Raw genomic sequence first — 21,433 nt, forward strand, 5'->3', positions numbered from 1 at the left:
AGGTATTTGACAGCTCTATCTTGGCGCCACCACCTTCCCTCAAACCCACGCATCCCTGCTTACAGCCTGACATAAAACGAGGAGTGAACCTCCATTTGTCTGTGTGCTTTCCATGAAAAAAGTCGGTGCACAAGGACGGAAATGAGAGTGGCTGAAAATAGGTGCATGACTTGTTGAGCATACAAATCATTTCCCCCCCTAGTCTCCAAGGGAGGGGGAAAAATCCCTCGTACTCTCTCCTTGCAGCCTGTGCCCTGCCTTTGGCAGAAGAGCCCAGGGCTGACCCTCGCGCGCTCCGTCCACCCTGCCCGCGGGAAACTTTCCTCGCAGGGTCGGCTCTGTCCACTAGGCACGGGCCCAGACGGTGGCCGTGCAGCGGCAGGCTCCTCTTCCCGGGCCAGGGCCCCCCCAAGACCCGGCGACGCGTCTGTCTCTTTAAATTCCAGCTGCGCCCCTCGCCGCCCAGGCCCGCTGGCGGCGAGCGAGCTCGCGCTTTCGCTCCCGGCTGCGCGCCGCGGAGAGCTCGGCTCGGCCCGCGGGCTGCTCGGCGGCGGCGGCGCGGGGCGGGGAGGCGCGGCCCGGCCGAGCAGGGAAGAAAAGAGCGAGCCGGGCCGGGAGAGGCGCCGCACCCGGTCCCGCGCCCGCTCCCGGGGCCCGAGCAGTTTGCTGCGGGGCGACTAGGATGTGCCTGGCTTGTTGGCGTTTCCTCCACGTCTCCTTAAGACGATTTCCATAGTAACCCGACCAAGTGGCTCAGGATCGCAAACCTGAGGATTTCCGCGGCCCGCCGGCACCGCCTCGGTCAGGTAAACGCTGCGGTCTCATCTTCCTTTGCCAACCACTGCGCTCCCTCCAAAGTTCCTTTTGTGGAAAAACCACCCCGGCCCCTGTGAAGCCCGGGGCCGCTGCCTCAGCGCCTTCTTCCCAGGTGCTTGCCTCAGGCCCCCTCCCCTTGGCTTCCCCACGACCCGTTAGCAGATTATTATTTTCCACATTTTTTGGTCGCCTTTTCCCTTCCCTCTCTTGCTCCCCCTCCCCTCCTCTTTCTCCTATAATGCCTTTATTCTCCTGACCCTGTCCCCCCCGCCCCCGTCTCTGTGGTCTTCTTGGCTTTTCCCCCCTTCGCACTGGGGATGGGGGTGCTGGGAGAAGTCCGGGGCTGGGGTGGCGAACGCGGTCCAGGGAGTGGCGGGCCGGTGCTCTGGCCGTCTGCCCTGGGCCACTTGGGGCATTCAGGTGGTATAGACTGTGGCAAGGACGCTGGAGGGCTGTGAGCACCAGGGCAGCGGGACCAGGAAGCCACCAGGACCAGTCCCTGGACCAGTGAGCGAAGGATGCAAGCATAGGGGTGATGGAGCGCTTGGCTGGGTGACTGGTGAGCAACCATACATCACAGCCTCTTTCTAGTCCCCCGCCCCTCTCCGGGTCTCGGTCTCTCTGTTTCCTGGTCTTCCTTTCTTTCCTCCTCACTAGCTCCATTCTTCCCTCCCTTTCTTTCCCTCCTCCCCTCCTTTCCTTTTTTTTTTTTTTTTTTCCTTTTCTGCCTTAAAGGGGGACCCTGTGTCATCCTTCTGTTGTGCCACCGTGGGAATAGCTGTGAAACCTGCAGCGTGGCCACTCCAACCTGGTCGTTTTCAGACCACTGCTCATCCATCAACGTATTTGTTTCCAGAGTCTATTGATCTCTGAGTTCTGCAGAAATGCGTTCTGAGCTGGGTGTCTTGAATGTCGGAGTGGGAGTTTTGCAGCCCCAAGTAGGATTTATAAATTGTAAGGCTTTAAATCCACATAAGCCATAGGCATAAATAAACATATCACCGAAAGAAATCTGGTCTTAGTGTAGCGAAAGTTCCCTGTTGAATGATTGATGTATCCTTTTCTGACATTAAATTTTAGGGAACTTGGGAGACTTCCACCCCCGCCCCCTCCAGTTTGTGAGGAACATGAAACTTCTATTATCTTAATTATCTCTTCTTGGAGCTTGATTCTGTTGTGCATTGCCCAGTCACTGGAATGAGCAGGTCGTAATTAAAGCTCAAATACGTGATTCCTGAAGTTCTAGCTGGCTTAAGTGGCAACCCCTGGTGCAAGATGCTTGGAGAGCAAGAGGGGCCAGCCAGACCCCACCAAGGAATTGAAAGGGTAAAACGGCTCTTGTTTGAAGTAGCTGGGTTCAGACTTCGGCACTGGAAACACGAATATAAGACAAAATAGGGCTTTTTTGGTCTTTTGGTTTCCAGCATGTGAAGGTGGGATTTTGTTTACTATTTAAACAATGATACGGCTCTAGTTTGAAGCCATTCTGCCTAGGTTGAAGCACTTCCTCACTATAAGGTTTTATTTTTTTCTTTGAAATGTAAGATATCTGTATCATGAGAAAACAAAGGGAAGAAAAAGGTTGACTGCTATATAGCCATAAATAGGATTTGTGTGGATTTTTGTTTTTAGTTCTGAAGATGTATCTAGTTACGTTTTCAAGTGTTCCTGGGTTTAAAATATTTCATTTGTAAAAGGTATGGTAATCCATCATTTCCCTTGACTGTTTCAGTGGTGGATGTAGCTTATAAAGAAGCAATGTGTCAATTTAAGAGAGCTCCTTTTGCCTCCTTCCCTTTGTCTGAAGATTGGTCTTTAAATTCACTGTTAATATGGGCTCAAAGGTCTTGGAACACAGAAGAACAGAAACTAATGGGAGTACAATGGGAGCCAGATCTAAACCAGGAGAACTATAACTATTGCCATGCCACTCCACACTGTTGTTTTCAGCCTACTAAGAGACTGTATGTTTTAAAGGTATCTCATTTTTCTGAGTTCTATGTCTGATATTCTTCAGGTCAGAGGTTGATTTTATCCAATTCAAATGTAGATTTTCTAAAAACTTCTCTTGCTGAGGAACTTCACTAGGCACACTTTTCTCTCTGATGGACAGTGATGTTAGTAGTGGTCTGCAATGATGTTGTTGTCTGGCTTCACTGTAGTTGTTTCCTGGGTGGGTGAGTTTCTGCTGATAAATTCACAGGATGCTCTTCATGGAGGGAGTGGAACTTGAATGCCCAGTTAATGGTGGGTAAATGAAATGTGGATTTTTCTTGTTTTTGGCTGAAGAGGAGGCATGCCTTCTGGCCACGTAATGTTTTGATGTGACCATTCTTTATGTGCCTGTACATGAGAAGTCTAATACTCTGTTCTAATTGTTACACTATTGGAGGCTGAAAGGTATATTAGTGACAAACCCTAAATCACTTTACCTTCATCATGAACCTCTCCACCTTTGTGATGGCATTTATATGTAGATTAACGAAAGGTTGACTGTGATGAACTCCTATATGGAAAAGAGAATTTCCTTTCCTAAGGTCTTACTGTCTTTCAAAAGACTACTTGAAAAATTAAAAAAAATTAATTTAAAAGCCAGAGTTAAAACAAGAGGGAGAGGTGTGAGGAGAGGAAAAAATATTGATCTTTTGTCTTGGTTCACTCCTCCCAAAGTGGCTGGGCCAGTCCAAATCTAGGAGCTTGGAAGTCCATCCAAGTCTCCCACATGGGTTAGAGGAGCCCATCTTCCATTGCTTTCCATTGTACCTTATCAAGGTACTGGGTGACAAGTAAAGCAAGAGGAAGTTGAACTGGAGCTTGTGGGAAGCCTGCCTCCAATGGCTTACCCTGCTGTATCACAAGGCTAGCCCTTATCTAATCTAATATTTTGATCTGATATTTTAGTAGTCTCTGTTGCTGAACACTGCTAATTTCCAAGGATGTGTTTTATTCTGGCATTGTCATGTCCTAAGTGTCTCATTTGTAAAGGGCAGCAGGATGTGGTTGTCTTAGGTGCTGACTGAAGCATGAATGCATACCCAAACATTGTAATCATTCAGGGAGTTGGTATCAGAAGAATCAGTGTGCTGGCTCCATAATACAGATGAAGAGTGTTAATTTTCTGTCTCTGGTTAGGACATTCTTGGGCCTTGTTTTGCTTTGTCCCTTCAGTCCTCATTTGCTTTAGAAGGAGATGTTATAAAATTCGCAGAAAATGCAAGTTCAGTGTGTAGGAAAAAAGCTTACAGAGGAGTGTGTGTGGGTATTTGACTTTGTGTGTATCAGGGTTTATTAGGATGGGAATATCGCCAAATAAAACAGGAGATGTGTCAGCTTCAAAGGTGTTAGGAGTCAAGGAGTAGAATGGAGTGAAGAGCTAAGAGGCCAAGGTTATGTTCCTACTTGTCACTGCCTCACAATTACTCTTGCAGTGACATTTTTAAAATTCAGAAATGTCAGCTTTGTTTTCTGCAAGAGAAAAATGTGCACCTAATTTACACCTGCCTTTGAATTCTCAAGCATTGTGTATATGGCAGTTAAATAGATATAAGTACACATGTGTAGCACTGTGGATGCTGAAAGATACACTCCTGGGCAACAGAAAAGACTCTGTATATAGCATAGTGATGATCCTGTGGACTGTTGATGTATTTTTCCTTCTTTATTGCTTTCTGCCCCAATAATAAAGACAATAGATGCTCAATGAATAATCCTATAATATGTAGAACTGAGTAATCATGTATCATCCTGCTATTATATGAATGCAAGTAAGGAATGAAGTTCCTGCACTTTTGTTAATCGCTTTAAAAAATTCCCTTCCCATCCCCTGTATTATAAGGAAAAGTAATTTTCTGTAGGGTTAAGTGGACCTCAGGGTAGGAAAAAAAATCCTTAGAGCTATCTTTCTGCTTAGATTTCATTTTTCCTCCCACATCTGAGTGTCAGCAGTAATATCTGGTGTGAGCCTCTGGTGTGATGTTTCCAGAGGTCATCATCATTCTCTGTCCCAGATGAAGTCTAAGGCAAACATTGTAGTAACAGATACTGAATTTAATGCACCATTCAAGTTATGTAACTCAGGGTCCTTAGATAAAAATTCTAGAACTTAAATTTTTTCCGTTTCGTTGTTTCTTGAATAATTTTTGAAATCTTCAGAGGCAATTCACTTCATCTGTGTAAGGGTTTTTAAAGATGATTGTTCAAATAATGAGAATATACACTGCTTATGTGATGATCAGTAATCTATGCAATACCATTTTTATAGAATTGTTGTTGTCTTACTTGAGATAAGGGGGACCTAGAGATTTGAAGGTCAGAAATGTTGCTTCTGACAGAGAACCAAAGTTTTGTTGAGAATAGAAGAGAAAGTCAGTGTTACAGCAAGATGTGAAAAAGATTCAGGTATAGATAGCCAGGAAGGCTGCAGCTAAACTTTTAAGTTAATCACTTTTGTTAATCATTTCATTTTTTAATAATGAAGATATATGTATTGAACAAGTTCATGGATAATGCAGATGACAAAAGCTATGCATGGAGTTCAAAATTGCTAGGCAGGAAAATGAATGTCTCTCAATTCCATGTCCCCATGAATTTGATCCTGATTGGATCGATCCATTCTAAGACAGTGTTGTTCAGCAGTTAAAGCTTCTGAGCTAAGCCTCCTGAATATGAATTGTAACTCTTCGAGCTACCAGGATCTTGGGTAAACTTAGTATTTTAAAGATATTCATTTATGTGTGTACTTCAGAGACCCAGTGAGACTCTCAGAGATTACTCTTCCTGTGCTGCACCCACTAGCTGTGTGCAATGGCCAGTACTAGGCCAGGCTATTACCAGGAGCTGGGAACATGAAACCCGGTCTCACTTTTGGGTAAATTTCTTAGTCTTTGTCTCAGTGTCTCCATCTTTTAAATGGTCATTGAGAATGAATTTTATGACAAATAAATCAAGGGATAATAATAGAATATGGAGAAGAGCTCCTGACTTGTAGCATATCTTCAGTATATGTTAACTACTATTGATACTTTTCTGCCATTGCTAGTGAAAGCTATCGGAAAGTCATGATTACTTTTCTTATTCCATTCAAGTCTGAATGTGTACAGTAACACTTGTTTGCTATACTTGGGCAATTAGGAAATGTTTTTAGAAGTGTGTTGGGATTGGGTGATGTTGTTCTAGTTTCCAGAAAAATACACCCTTTTTGACATTCAGTATCAAGGTTACTCAGATTTTTTTTTTTTTGTCTATAAATTAAAATTCTGAGGCCGAATTGGCATTGACAGTAATATTTTTTAAAAGGTGACAACTTTTCTACCTGTAGTATTACAGTGCAGTTTAGGAAGTACCTGGTAAAACCATGTTATAATCCTGTAGATAAACCTTCTCTAGAGTAAGTAGCTTTGCATGTGTGAGAAAAAGTGAATGAGTGAGAACTAATTGACTTAAAATATCTTTAAATGGGAAGCTCTCTTTTGGTTAAGTGTGATACTTTACATCTTTTTTGTTTTTCTACTTTGAGGTTCAATGTTCAGACATTTATTACATAAACAAGTTTTGTATGCTGAGAGGATAGCTTCATTTGAAAACTGCAGGAGAGAATTAAAGTACTTCATTAAAATTTTTAAAATTCAACTCATTTATTAAGTACCTCATTCAGAGTTTATGAAATATTCTTCAGTCAGCTGATTAATGCCTTATCATATATAGAGGTAATTTTCAAAAACTGGTCTTCAATAAATACTTTTGATGTGTTCAGCATCAATCTTTTTTATTCATGTGGAAAAATTTTTTTTAAGACTGCAACTACCAGCTTCAGAGCTGGTCTGGGTGACCCCAGCCCATTGTTACTCAAGCGTCTGTGACACTCCCCTCCTCAACTCCATCTTGTCAGATAAGATGTATTCTGTGTGATCAGCAGAATGTGGCAGAAGTGATGGTATAGGACCTATGAGACTCTCTTAAAAGATACTGCCAATTCTGGATCAATTTATTGGGGAATTCGAGCTGCCTTGTTGTGAGAACACTCGAGCAATCCATCAAGACTTATGTGGCAGCACAGTGTGGCCCTCTGCCAGCAACCAGCAGCAGCCAGAACCCACTCACCATCTGTATCAGGGAGCTACCCTGCCAGAGGGCCTCTAGCTTTGGTTGCATCCGCAGATGCCTGAGCTCCTGGGTAACACATTGTATCCTCTTGAGGTCCCTGTGGCTTCTAGAACCACCAAATTAATCCATTCCTGGAATTCTAACCCACAGAAAATAAGGGACTTATTAAATGTTTGTTATTTACAGCTGCTAAGTTTGGCTAATAAGTTAACAGAGCAGCAGCAGTAGATAACTAAAAAGCAAAAAGACAAAAAACAAACCACCCTGAAATTGCCTCAGGGTTGTAATTATAAATACTAGTTCTCACTGCATAGTAGATGTCAGAGTACAAGGTCATAGGGTTCTAGTTGACAGATTGCTATTTAAATCTGCATTTAGCACAATGAATATCTAGTGTCTGTCTTTGATACTTTCAAGCCCTAGCGAATGTGGATCTTAGCAGCAATGTTGGTGAAGACACATTGTTTTAACGACTGCTTCTTTTCTCAGTCACTCTCTGAAACTCAATCTTGGCTTCTGCTTTTGGCAGTATGTCTGTTAAGAGATTTGGTTGTTATTGGAATTATGAAAGAAACCTGCTCTGGGGAGCAGGGGTGGTCTGGGCTATATTTTTGGATAAATTTGGAGGTGGTATTATGGCACACCCAGAATTGACTCATTTGCTGATAGACATGACAAAAGCAGTGTTGCTGACTAGGGCTTTTATTGACATTGAGGCTTTTCTTCTGTTGCTTCTTGAACTATTTAAGTTAAAAAAAAAAAAAGCCAAGTATAATTCAAATAATGTCCAGGGAACAGGTTGCCTAATGAAACCTAACCATTCTTCATGGAGTTTATACTCTGTTCTCTTGTGTGTATCCCTAGATTACCTTTTCTCAGGCCAGGTTCTGCATCATATGTATCTGTGTTTTTCTCATTGTTGCATTCTAAAACTAATGAAACCTAAAAGTGGGTCTCTTCACTGCAGATTAGAACAGGTTCTGTACAAATACACTTTGAGTACATCTTTACAGATAAAATGGTGTGTATTCAAGAATCATATGCAAAGATTGTCAAAAATATAATGAAAAAATGGAGAAAGGAATCATACAGAGATCGTAACCTGACTTTTTCATCATTCACTAATCTATTTAATTTTTACCAAACTTCAGTTACCATTAGATTGTTGTAAAAGATGACAGCATCTTGGTCATATATTACTTTGGGACCCTTGGGAAATACTTTTCTGAGGTTTTTGTAAATAATTCACAAGTTACCTTTTTGTTTGGGCCATAGACATGTTGTGCTTTCTGTTTCTTAGCTAAGGTAAGTAATAAGATTGTGCTCCTGAGAATTTTTCTCAGACCCAAGGTTATCTTTGTATAAAATAGCAGTGGTGTTCACTGACATGCTCCAGTATCATGTTGTCTGGGAATTAAAATTGATTTCCCCTTTTTTTTTTGGTGGAGCTAGCAGGTTCCTGACATATACATTGACTCTTAGAATAAGCTCCTTCTGAGAGGACTCAAGAAAACCAATAAGCAGTCATTCAGAAATCAGTTCAGGACATCACAAATTAGTTGCATCACAACCCTCAGGATAAAATTAATGAAGTCAGTAGTTTTTCTTGATATTTTTATGTTTGAGCATAGGGTGCAATAGGAACTACCTTTAGAGCTGAGAATAAAACACCCAGTTTTTATGTTCTTATGAAATATGTGTAAATTAAAGTACTCAAACTTGCCAGTAAAATAGATATATGTAGCCATTGTGTAAATCTAAGGAGTATTTTCATAGGTGTCTTTGGATAAATGTGATATTGTTTGTTGGATAATGTGTCCCATCTTGTGTGCTTGTTTGTGCCTTGCACATTTGGCTTTACACCATCAAGCAAACATGTTTAGAGAAATACAAAGCTTGCTGATATATAAATTGATTTTTATACTTTGAGAATAACGGGAACATACGAATGAATAAAATTAGATTCCTGCCTTGAGAAATTGGCATATACATTTTTAATTTAAAAATTTAAATTTAAGATATTTAAGATTTGTTTTTTCAGAGTATTTAGTTGCGTATTTATAGCTGGGCATAATTTATTATGGCCAAGTTGTATTCAACACAACACTTAATGTTACCATAATTGAGAGTTACCCTGAATGGGACGCTGTTAATGAATGCTAATGTCCTTTTCAAGGTCTCCTACACATGGCCTCAGTGACCACAAAGGCTTTTTGCCTCCACAGATAAACCTTCAATAATATCAGAGGAAGTTGCATTAGAAATTATGCCATTACCTGCTATTATTGTGTGTTTTGCCTGCTCATAACACCTATTTGAGATATTTCCCAAGAAGTTTTAACATTTTTTTCTTGCTGGTGTGGAAAAATGCCTCGTGAACTTTTTAAAAAATATATTTGTTTATTTTCATTGCAAAGTCACATGTACAGAGAAGAGGAAAGACAGAAGGATCTTCCATCCGATGATTCACTCCATAAATGACCACAACAACCGGAGCTGAGTCGATTTGAAACCAGGAACCAGGAGCTTCTTCTGGGTGCAGGGTCCCAAGGCATTGGGCCATCCTTAAATGCTTCCTTGACCACAAGTAGGGAGCTGGATGGGAAGCAGGGTGCCGGGATTAGAACCAGAGCCCATATGGGATCCCGGCACATTCAAGGCAAGGACTTCAGCCGCTAGGCCACCATACCGGGCCTGCTTAATGAACTTTTAAGTCAACTCCTGGTGTGAGTGCTAATTTTTTATTTTAAGAATTAAGATGGGATTTTTTTAAAAGATTTTATTATTATTATTGGAAAGCCGGATATACAGAGAGGAGGAGAGACAGAGAGGAAGATCTTCCATCCGATGTTTCACTCCCCAAGTGAGCCGCAACGGCCGGTGCGCGCCAATCCGAAGCCGGGAACCAGGAACCTCCTCCGGGTCTCCCACACGGGTGCAGGGTCCGAATGCATTGGGCCGTCCTCAACTGCTTTCCCAGGCCACAAGCAGGGAGCTGGATGGGAAGTGGAGCTGTTGGGATTAGAGCCGGCGCCCATATGGGATCCCGGGGACTTTAGCCGCTAGGCCACGCTGCTGGGCCCTAAGATGGGATTTTGATAGTAGTATAGCCAAGGTCCCAGAAACATCTTGGTCTACCCTGCCAGTTACTTCTATTATAGAATCCCCACGGAAGATGTAAGCAAGAGAAGCCAAATGGTAATTAGAATACCACTTTATTAATATCTTCAGATGATGCCAGTTGCCCTATTGCAGTTCTCTGGAAGTGGTTATTCAGAGCACAATACCTCAGAGCTTGAGGCTCTCTTCATATATATATATATATATATATTTATACATATATAAAATGTGTGTGTATAATATATTCTTTAATGTATACTATATACTATATGCTATATAATATAAATTAATATAATATATACTTTAATATATATTTGATTATATATATTGAGTGTATATATACTTGATTATATATGTGTGTGTGTGTGTATGTGTATACTTGATTCCTTCAGTCTTGCCATGGTTTAGGAAAGAAGTGAAAAAGAGAAATAGCTGTCTAGTCTGTAGAAGGGCTGTAATTTCAACTTAGCAACCTCATCCATGGAGGAAGGGGAAAAGAAAGAAGGATGCAACTTTTGTTTTTTGAGACCTTGTCTTTTGACAGCTGTGGTCTTGTTAATGCTGTTTTTTTTTTTGTTTGTTTGTTTGAGAAGCTGTTCAGCCTTTGAAAAAGATGGACAGAGGTCACTCTGAGGAGACAAAGGTTCACTAGTGGAGATGACTCTTGGTACAGATCATGATCTGTATATGTGAAACAACAGTTAATTTTGTTACAGAATTTGGACTTTTTCATGTTTTAGAAAGGTAGGTCTATGTGTGTAGGTATCTCTGTGTAGTTATACACTTAGATACATACATAATACATCATGCACAGTTCACACTAAGTGGGTGTAGTGGGGCAGCTATGTGGTCCAGTGATGCTGGCATGCCATGTTATGATAGTTGATTCAAGACTTGGCTGCTGCGCTTCCGTTCAGCTTCTTGCTATTGCACACCCTGGGAGGCAGCACAGTGGTTAAGTCTGTGCCATCCATTTTGTAGAGCAGTGTTAAGTTCTAGGTTACTAAGTTTGGCTTGGTCAAGCTATGCTTGCTGTTGACTTTGGGGAGTGAACCAGAGGATGGATGATGATGGTGATGTCTCTATCACTTACTTTCAAATAAAATGAAAACTGTTGGTGTGGTAAACACAATAATGTCTATGTGAATATCAGGAACCTGTGAGTGAATCCCTGTCTGTGGCAAAATGGGACTTTGAGCTGCAATTGAAGTTTAAGATATTAGTAAATGAGGTATGTTTGGTTGGGCCCAATCTGATCACTTGGATTACAGAGACGTAATCAGTGTAAGCGATAATGGAGACAAAGAGATGGTACATCACTACCTTTGAAAATGGAGGAAGGGAGCATCTAGAAGCTGGAAAAAGAAGAGGAGATTATCACCCAGAGCCTCTAGAAAGAAAAGTGATTCTGGTGGCACTGATTTAGTCTCACTGAGCCCCCATCAGATTGGTGATCTCCAGAACTATTAGGTAATAAATTTGTGTTGTTTTGAGCAGAAAGTTTTTAAGGAAATCCATTACAATGATCATTTTTTTTGTTACTATTGTTTTAATATAACAACAAAACAAATACATTGGGATTAAAGCTATAACTTATTTTGGGTCAGTTTTTAAAAAGCCTATGGGTTTTCTGAGATTTTGCTTATGAATCCCACTTTGGAAAATGTGCCCAGTGGAAGAAATCTGGCATTTTGATGTATTTTTTTAAAAACTGATTATAACCTTGTGGTGCTTAATTTTCACTTATGGGAAGCACAGTTTCTTAGAAGAATTTTTTTCTTTGCTTTTTTTTTTAAAGTTGTCACCATCCCCATATATTGAACCTCTGATGATTTCTTTTGTTTGATTTCCGTTTATGAATGTTAACTGGTACATGGTGGGTCTAACCAACTTGGCTGACTGTGAACCTTGGTGCAGTATAAATGAGATTAAGTTCATATAGTTGTACACAAAAAGATGCTAACTGCGAAGTGTGTCCGGATGTACATGGGTTCTTGTTGCTTGATTTATCATTGAACAGCTGCTTCCTGTCCCTCCTTCCTTGTTGTGGGATGGCTGGAGCTTGAAGGGAAGGAAATGAAGCAGTGATTTTGTGAATGTAGTGGGTAGCAACTGGAGCAAATGCCTCACCACTAAAATATACCTTTATGAACCAGTTAAGATTTTGAAAGGAGACATATTCAAGTTTTGGTCCTTCTCATGACAGAATGGAGGCCAAAGTCTTCTTTTGGAAATCCTCCAGAAAGAATCCCACAAAATATAAAGCATATTTCAGCACATGGGGTGGTAGTTTATATTGAAAATGTACAAGTTGTTTCTCTTGTGACCCTGTGCCATTATAGAATATTCCATTACTATGAAATGGTTGTCATTTATTTCATGTTTTAAGGTTATGTTTTCAGTGAAATGTTTCACAGTGTTTCACCTCTGATTCAAATTGAAATGCTAACTTCAAGTATCTACCTTGTGCTGTCCTTGATCTGCAGCTGAAATTTCAGGAATATCAATTGTATTATTGATTCTTTTGATGCGCGAGTGCTAGGAGAGTCAGTCTCACTCTGGCAACCATGTGTTTGTGCTTGTGTTAGTGTTTTTCTTCATTTTTAAGAAAAGAAAAAAATGATAGGCAGTAAATAGTTGAGATTCACACACGAGATTCTAAACCTTTTTCCTCAACAAAAACCATATTTCTCTCTTTTCCCATTTTGTTCCTGATACAGTATTTTTTCTTTCCCAACGATTTTCATTATGACATATTTGAAACACTTTCTTAGCTTTAGACAAAAATGATTTTGATTTAAGTACTGCTTGACCTCTTGCTCCAGACAAGCCACTGTTCGAGACCTTATGTGTATGTAAATAATAAAATGACTTCATATGAAGCTTTGCATGTTTTTTTCTAGACCATTGACCCAAAAGAAAAATCTAGCATTATGAAAACCCTCACACATCACCTATCCTGGATCTGTTGTGACAACTAATCATGACTGTATTTTGGTATTTATTGATTACTGATTTTTAGTTGAAGTACAGGATACATTAAAGAAGTTCATGGGGTATGTAATTTAAAGATGAGTTTGGTGTATAAGGATGACAGTTGGCTAGTTTGGTGGTGAAGATGGTATGTGCTGCTTGGAGAATCCATGAGCACCTGTGCTGGCGTTGTTCTTTCAGAGACCACATGGATTCTGTGCATATCGAACACACATTTTTTTATTCATGAATTTAAAAAATATTGGGCCCGGCGGCGTGGCCTAGCGGTTTAAGTCCTCGCCTTGAACACGCCCTGGGATCCCATATGGGCGCCGGTTCTAATCCCGGCAGCTCCACTTCCCATCCAGCTCCCTGCTTGTGGCCTGGGAAAGGAGTCGAGGATGGCCCAATGCATTGGGACACTGCACCCGTGTGGGAGACCCGGAGGAGGTTCCTGGTTCCCGGCTTCGGATTGGCGCGCACCGGCTGTTGCGGCTCACTTGGGGAGTGAATCATCAGATGGAAGATCTTCCTCTCTGTCTCTCCTCCTCTCTGTGTATCTGACTTTGTAATAAAATAAGTAAATCTTTAAAATAATACTCTTGCATATATGGCTGTTGTATAAAGTACTAGGGAGTTCTTCATTCTTTACAGTATATTAGACTCCAGGCTAGATGGTGGAGGTGAGTAGAGGGAGAAAAAGGGAATATGGACTTTGTGCTGATGACTTCTCTAGTAGGAACTGAAGATTTATGCAAAGGTGTTCTATGTTCCAGACAGGATTAATATCTGCAAAAAAAAAAAAAAAAGGAAAATAAAGAGGACATCGTCTTTCTGCTGGAGAAACAGCTAAATGCTTAATAAAGAGAGAAAAGGAAGGATATCCCAGTTGGGAAAGCAGATAGTAAAGTGTTAAAGAAAGCAAACTTCTGTTTCATGGCAAGTAAGATCAGAAAGTCTGATCCTCCAGTATTTAGGTATGGACATTATCATCACACATTCTAATCATACTGAGTTTTTGGAAGTGTCCCACAAGTGTCAAGCTGCTGTCTGTACTTTGAGCTTATCCTAAATTTGTGGTTAATGAGATTTCTATGCTGTTTCTAAGTCTAATTTTAAGACATTGAAATTATTCTGTAGAAATCGTATCTTCATAGATACTCATTCTTGCCAAGTGTCAAGTCTCAATTCTTGGTTTGGTAAATGTGTGTTACTGGCTTTCACTAATACCACTTAGCATTCATGTCTTTACTTATTCTTAAAGTATATATATTCTGTTCAGTTCCAAAGAGGCAAAGATGAAATGCAAAATTGTTGCTTTCTTGGAGCTTAACTTCTGGCAAGAAACTTAAAAATACATTTTAAAAAAGTCAGTTTTTTTTTAGTTGGAAACTTTTCACTTGTACGGAATGTATTAAGATACATGGAAACCTAGGGGTGGGAGTGACAGTTTTGCCTGGTGACTTGGCATTAGGCAAGAATGCCCTGAGAGATGCTTAAACTGAGTCATGGGAGATGAGTGGGAACCTGCCAGATGGGCACAGTGAAGAAGGACGTTTCAGGATGTTACTCTCAAAGTTGACAAGGACTTAAGGGAACATAATGAGTAGGGGAACAAGCACTTCACTAGAGCAGAAATGTGTGCATGGGCCCGCTCATTGTGAAGAAGCTGGAAGGAGAGGTAGCTCATGAAATGAGACTTGTAGCTCAGGGAATTCATGCTTTATTCTGAATAGGGAAGTAATTTTTTATTGTGAAACAGAAATGTAATATGCATAACTCCCTTTGAGAGCAGATGTCCAGATGATAACATTGTAATGTAAAGTTGTTCACAGCTGTAACAATGCTATGTGTTAGTGCAGAGCTGCTTCCTCACAGTATAACACTTGGAGCAGCAACAGTGTTGTTGTATTAGCCTCTCTAAACCTTGATTTGCTCATGTGCAAAATAGAATTAAGAGCAGTCTCAGAGTTGACATGAGAGTTAGTTGAGTTGATGCTGCTAAAGAACCCAGCTAGCACAGTAAGTGTATAGTAATTGTATATAGTTGATGAGAATCTTAATTTTATTAATAATTCTGACTAGGTGGCCAACAAGATGGTAGCATGGTATGGTCTGAAATGTTACTTAAAAAATCTGTTTCGGTGGGTATTATTTTAACAACCCAAATGACAGATGCTAAATTTTAAATAATTCTTGAAATCTGGAGAATTGTCTTCTTTATTTGAGGAAGGAACACTGGAAAATGGGACGTGAATTTCAAGTGTGGTAAACAGCATGTGGGACCCTGACTGGGATTAGCCAAGTATGAATGAGGTAATTATGTTTTACATTGAGGGGTAAAGAGACAGCGATGACTCTATAAATGATCAGAATGACTGGGATTGGGCTTAGCTTGGCTGGACCCAGGACCTGGGACCTCAGTTCTGTGTAGGTAGCTGGAACCTCATTATTTGAGTCCTTTGAGTCTGCATTAACGGGAAGCTGAAGTCAGAGCCAGGAATTAAATCCAGGTACTCTGAGTGAGGATGTGGATGTTTCATCCAGCATCTCTTTTGAAAAACAAAATACAAACACCCCTTTAGATATATTTATTTGGAAAACAGAGAGAAAGAGAAGGAGACACAGCAGCCAGGTTTGGGCCAGCCAGCCTAGGATTCAGCCTGGGTCTCCCATGTGCATTGCAAGGGTCCAAGTACCGGAGCCACTGTTTCTTGTAAACCAAGGTGCACATAATCAGGAAGCTAGAACTGGAAGCAGAGCCATTACTCTAGCCCAGGTTCCCTGACACACTATCCCTGGTGGAGTAGTAACTGTGACTGCAGACATGTGCTCTTTAACCATGAAAGTTTTAACAGGTTAAGTGCCAGTCCTTGGGTGAGACTATTGCTACTGCACCCCCGATAGTGTTACTGTATCCTGGAACCAGCAAAGGGAGAATTACTACAAAGTGATCCTCTGAAAACTGACAACAGCTGGAACTGAAAGACCACTGCTATGGCTCAATTAGTCCAGGGTTGGATGCCAGAATCTGGAGCACCCAAACGGTGTAAGGATTGGCAGTAATTTCTGCTAAAGGCTGAATGATTATCAACAAGTACTTAATTGTGGGTACTCATAACAGAGTGTATTAGAATATTCACCTGAAAATCTTCCACATATATGATAACACTCATTTAAATTCATATTTAAAAAAGCATAATAAAAGAACGAGATATCTAGTGCTTCAACTGGTAAAAATATGACTGAATGAATGTGAAGTATCCTAATAAAACTGCCATGTGTGTTCTGACAAAATAAATTTCCTTGTGTATGAGTATATTATATAATCGTACTCTTTATGAATTAAAAATAACTTATAAAAAGATGAATTGCTGTAAAATGTTATCAAAAATGATTCATTTATTTGAAAAGCAGAATTCCAAGACAGGAGAGACCTTGCATCTACTTGTTCACTTTGCAAATAGCTGCAACAGTGGGAGCTCTAGGCCAAACTAGTGCTAACATCCAGATGCTTGTTTCAGTTCCCCATGTGGGTGGCAGGGGCCCAAAAACTTGGACCATTTTTCACTGCCTTCTTGGGTACATTAACAGAAAGAGCAGAAGCGGAGCATCCGGGACTTGAACCGGCATCCATGTGAGCTGCTGGCGCTGCAGCCTGCTCTGCCATAATGCTGGCCCTGATTTTGTTAATAATTACATTTTCTTAGCAATTAAAAGAAATGTTTTGCATCACCTACCTATTTGTTTAGCAAGCTTTTATAGTATTGACCTGAGTTTTTTTTTCTTTTTTTTTTTTTTTTAGTGGAAGCTTGGTTTTATTACACTGACTACCAGTTAATACTAAAAGTCTGTCTTATCAGATAAAACAGCAGGACTTTTAAATGTTTGTGACTGTCGTATGATCTCTAATTTGTACCACAAAGCAGAAGGCAGACCTTGGCCCTTTTTGCTAAGCAGTTACTCAGAGATTGAATGATGAATAATTGTTACACTCCAGTCATGTGAATCATAGTACCAAAGGAAGGAGCAGTTGAGAAGCTTTAATGATGAGTTGGTACTGTTAATGAAAAAGATGTGGGTGGTAAATTACATGTCCAAGCTCTTGAAAATTAACCTCTAGCACCTGTTATTAGTTTCATTTTTTGCTTAGAGTCAGTCTAATTTTTTTTTTGAGAAGGCAGTTTATTGCATTCTGAAAGATACTTAAATTAGAAAAATACTTTGTATTGCTTACCAAAGAGAAACATTTTACTAGCGTTGTGTTGTGGTTGGTTTTCCTAATTGCATTCTACACAACCCCTCCCTCCTCCCACGCCCAAAGAAGAAAGAAGGGCCCTTCTTAGGAGCCTGAATAGATTTTTTTTCTTTTTTCTTTTTTTTTTTTTTTTGTGCAGGAGGATACACTTAGTTGGGCCTATGGGTTAAATGAATTCCACGAATTAGAAGGATGACCTTGTACACAGGAAAAAGTTTCATTATTTGTCTTTCCGGCTTTCAATATAATAGAACTTGCCCGACACTCAGATCTTTGTTTTTTATTTGCATGAGTTGCATTGAAAGAATAGGCTATAATTTAGCATCCAAGCAGTAGACACTGAATTGCTTGAGTTCTGGTTGTAATGGTTATAGTCCTACATTTTATTTTGTCTCCTATCATGCTTATCAACTAAATGATCCTGTTTGTATTTCCATTCCTGAAGAGGTTTATATTTTTATTGGAACATAATAAAACATGTGACAAATGGTTTTATGGTCAGAAACCTAGTTAGACAGATTTTAATTCCTTCTGTGTGTAGTTAGTAGTGTAATGACTGTGTTTTTTAGAAATTATCATTAATTTATGATACAGTTCCAAAGGCTCTGGTGTTTTCCTTGCCCCTACCCGAATCTCCTGCCCCTCACTGATTATCCCATATTGTTACAGTAGTATAGTCCTTCATAAACAGTCATAAGTCCATCATTCTGCTACTTAAGGGTATCCTGACATTGTAGAAATGGACAATGACAGAGTTCAGCATCCTATTGTCAAGATATATTTAACAGTTTCATTGGGAATCCATCTTTGATTTGGAAGTACATGCATACTGCATAGTATCCTTACATCTGACAGTCTCTATTGCACAGTTACTATACATTCCCTTAAATGAAAAGCCATAAAACAAAATCAACAGGAAGGAAAATAGAAAATTTGCAGTATCATGGAGTTAAATAACATGCTACTGAATGACCAATGTGTCCCTGAAGAAATGGAATGAGAAAATAAACAAAAAAACCTTCTTGAAGCAAAGGATGCTACTGTGTGACCTGTGAGTTTGTTAAGAAATTAATAAGGAAGGGCCCGGCGGCGTGGCCTAGCGGCTAAAGTCCTCGCCTTGAAAGCCCTGGGATCCCATATGGGCGCCGGTTCTAATCCCGGCAGCTCCACTTCCCATCCAGCTCCCTGCTTGTGGCCTGGGAAAGCAGTTGAGGACGGCCCAATGCATTGGGACACTGCACCCATGGGGGAGACCTGGAAGAGGTTCCAGGTTCCCAGCTTCGGATTGGCGCACACCGGCCCGTTGTGGCTCACTTGGGGAGTGAATCATCAGATGGAAGATCTTCCTCTCTGTCTGTCCTCCTCTGTGTATATCTGGCTGTAATAAAATGAATAAATCTTTAAAAAAAATTAATAAGGAAAAAACCTTTCTTGAAGAAATGAAAATAAAAACAAAAATATGAAAACCCATGAGCTGTAGCAAAAACATTATTGAGGAGGTTATTAATCTTGTATTTTGCATGAAGGTTGCCTTATAACAGAGAGAACATATAATATTTGTCCTTTGGGGATTGACTTGTTTCACTGAGCATAATTGTCTCTGTTGGTACCATTTGGTCACAAATGGTAGGATTTTATTCCTTTCAATGGCTGAGTAGTATCCCATGGAGTAGACATACCACAGTTTCTTTATTCACTTCCATTGTGATGGGCATCTGGGTTATTTATATGTCTTAGCTCTTGTAGACTGTGCTGCTGTGAATATGATATTACAGATCCCTTTCTCATATGTGGATTTAATTTCCTTTGGATATAGTCCCAGAAGTGGGATAGTTGGGTCAACACAACATATCGAAATTTATGGGACATGATCAAGGCACTGTTAAGAGGAAAGTTTATCTCAGTCAATGCTTATGTTAAGAAATTAGAAAAGCACCAAGTAAATTAACAAACCACACATTTGAAGGAAAACAACAACAAAACAATTTCAAGATTAGCAGGAAAAAAGAAATAACCAAAATAAGGGAGGAAATAAACCAAATAGAAACCAAAAGAACAATATATAAGATCAATGAATTAAAGAGCTGGTTGTTTGAGAAAATCAACAGATAAATTTCCCACCAGCCCAACTAATCAAGAAAAAGAGGGTAAAGACATGAATAAATAGGATCAGAGATGACAAAAGGAATATAACGATGTCTTGGTCATCCATAGAATTATTAGTAACTATTACAAGCAGCTACATGCCAACAAATCGGAAGACCTAGAAAAAGTGGGTAGATTTTAGGATATATGTAATCTACCAAAACTGAAGCGTAAGGCAAGTAATAATCTAAATAGACATATAAGCAAGGTTTGAGATTGAATCAGGGAGTTAAATCCCTCCTAAGAGAAGCTCTGCACCACACAGCTTCACTGCTGAATTCTACCAAATGTTTCAAGAGCTGATCCCAATCTTCCAAAAGCTATTCCAAACAATAGAAAGGGAGGCAATCCTTCCAATTTTTTTTTCCATGAAGCCAATATCCCTTAATACCAAAAACAGAGACACAATACAAAAAGAGAACTATAGGCAAATATCTATGATGAACGTAGATGCAAAAATCCTTAATGAAATACTAGCCAACAGGATTCAAGCGTACATTAGGCAGATCATTCAGCTGGACCAGGTGGGACTTATCCCTGGTATACAGAAATGGTTAAACATTTGCAAATCATTATATGTGATTCACCACATTAAAAAACTGAAAAATAAAAACTACATGATCATCTCAATAAATACAGAGAAGGCTTTTGATAAAATCCAACAAGCATTAAAATTTTGTTGGAATGAAATGAGAAAATAAAAAATAGAGGCGAATGCAAGAATTTAACTGCCAGTTGCCATTTTTGGTAGAAACATGGGCTGCTGCTGTCTGTTAGGGGTGGAGACCTCAACAATCTTGAAATAAGTGAAATGGTGATATTTTAGCAGGCTGCCTGTTGATTAACGTTATGTATAAGGATGTGTGACTTTGTGCTGTTCTGTACAGTTGTCTTATTATCCAGATTTTTTTTGTCAGGCCTTTTTTTATTTTTAAAGGTTTGTTTAAAAGAAACCTTGAAAGTGTTATAGTAGAGAAAGAGAGTGGGACAAAGAGATCTTCCATCTGATGGTTTAACTCCCTAAATGGATGCAATGACCAGAGTTGAACTGGTCCAAAGATGGGAGCCAGCAGCTTCTTCCAGGTCTCCACTTCCAATCCAGCTCCCTGTTTATGACCTGGGAAAGCAATAGAATATAGCTCAAGTTCTTTGGTCTCTGAGCCCATGTGGGAGACTTGGAGGAAGCTCCTGGCTCTGGTATTAGATCCCCTCAACCCTGGTCTTTGTGGCAAATTGGTGTGAAACAGCAGATGGGATACACATGCTCTCTCTCTCTCTCCTTTCCCACCCACCCCTCTGTAAATCTGCCTTGTAAATACAAAATAAATGAATCTTAAAAACGTGTAACAGCCGGGAATGCAGGACTGTAGCTGATTCCCAAATGAGAAGCCTCCACTGCAGACAGAGGCCTACTATGCCACTGTTCTGGCTGTAATTTATCAGACTTTTGAACCAGAACCATTCATGGTGGTGTTTTCTGCACAGTGATCTGATTCGTTTGGTCAAGGACCAGTTGAGTTGTCATGAGAGCCATTCCTGGCAGTTGGGGTTGGGTGGGTGGTAAATTAGTTTATGGCCAGGATGAGATTGTCTCAGAAGGTAACAGAAGAGTTCCTAAGGCCTATTGAATGGAAGTGCCCATATTCTATTTTATACCCTGGTTGAGAACAGCCTATAAATAGTGGCATTTAAAGTATATGATGTAGGGAAGTAAATCAGTTCCTCTTGATATAATTGATTTAAGGAAGAATTAGGAAAAGGGTATTTTACTGTTCCCATGACAATTTAATAATAATTGTAAATATTTAGTATTTGTTGCATTTATGTAGTTATTAGATATTTCCAGAAGTCTTTCTACCACATTAGCTTCTTTTAAATTTTAAGGTACATAGTACATACATTTGTTTACAATTTTGGGGTAATTAAACTTAGATTTGGAGTACAATTCAGTGTAATTCAAATTTTGAAAAGTGATTACTGATGAAGTGGAGTTGAAACTCAGATTTATGAAGTTCTAGA

General features: G+C 40.0%; 1 protein-coding gene across 2 annotated transcripts in view; it reads left to right on the forward strand.

The window, feature by feature from the left end:
* Nucleotides 1–377: 377 nt before the first annotated feature.
* NAV3 (neuron navigator 3) overlaps nt 378–21,433 on the forward strand; it is a 727,630-nt gene continuing 706,574 nt past the window's right edge. For both annotated transcript variants that reach the window (XM_058673421.1, XM_058673422.1), the window contains exon 1: nt 378–806. The gene's annotated coding sequence lies outside the window, so the exon portion shown is untranslated. The remainder of the gene's footprint in view (nt 807–21,433) is intronic.

Source organism: Ochotona princeps, chromosome 15 (assembly GCF_030435755.1).
Source record: "Ochotona princeps isolate mOchPri1 chromosome 15, mOchPri1.hap1, whole genome shotgun sequence".
Classification (NCBI taxonomy): domain Eukaryota; kingdom Metazoa; phylum Chordata; class Mammalia; order Lagomorpha; family Ochotonidae; genus Ochotona; species Ochotona princeps.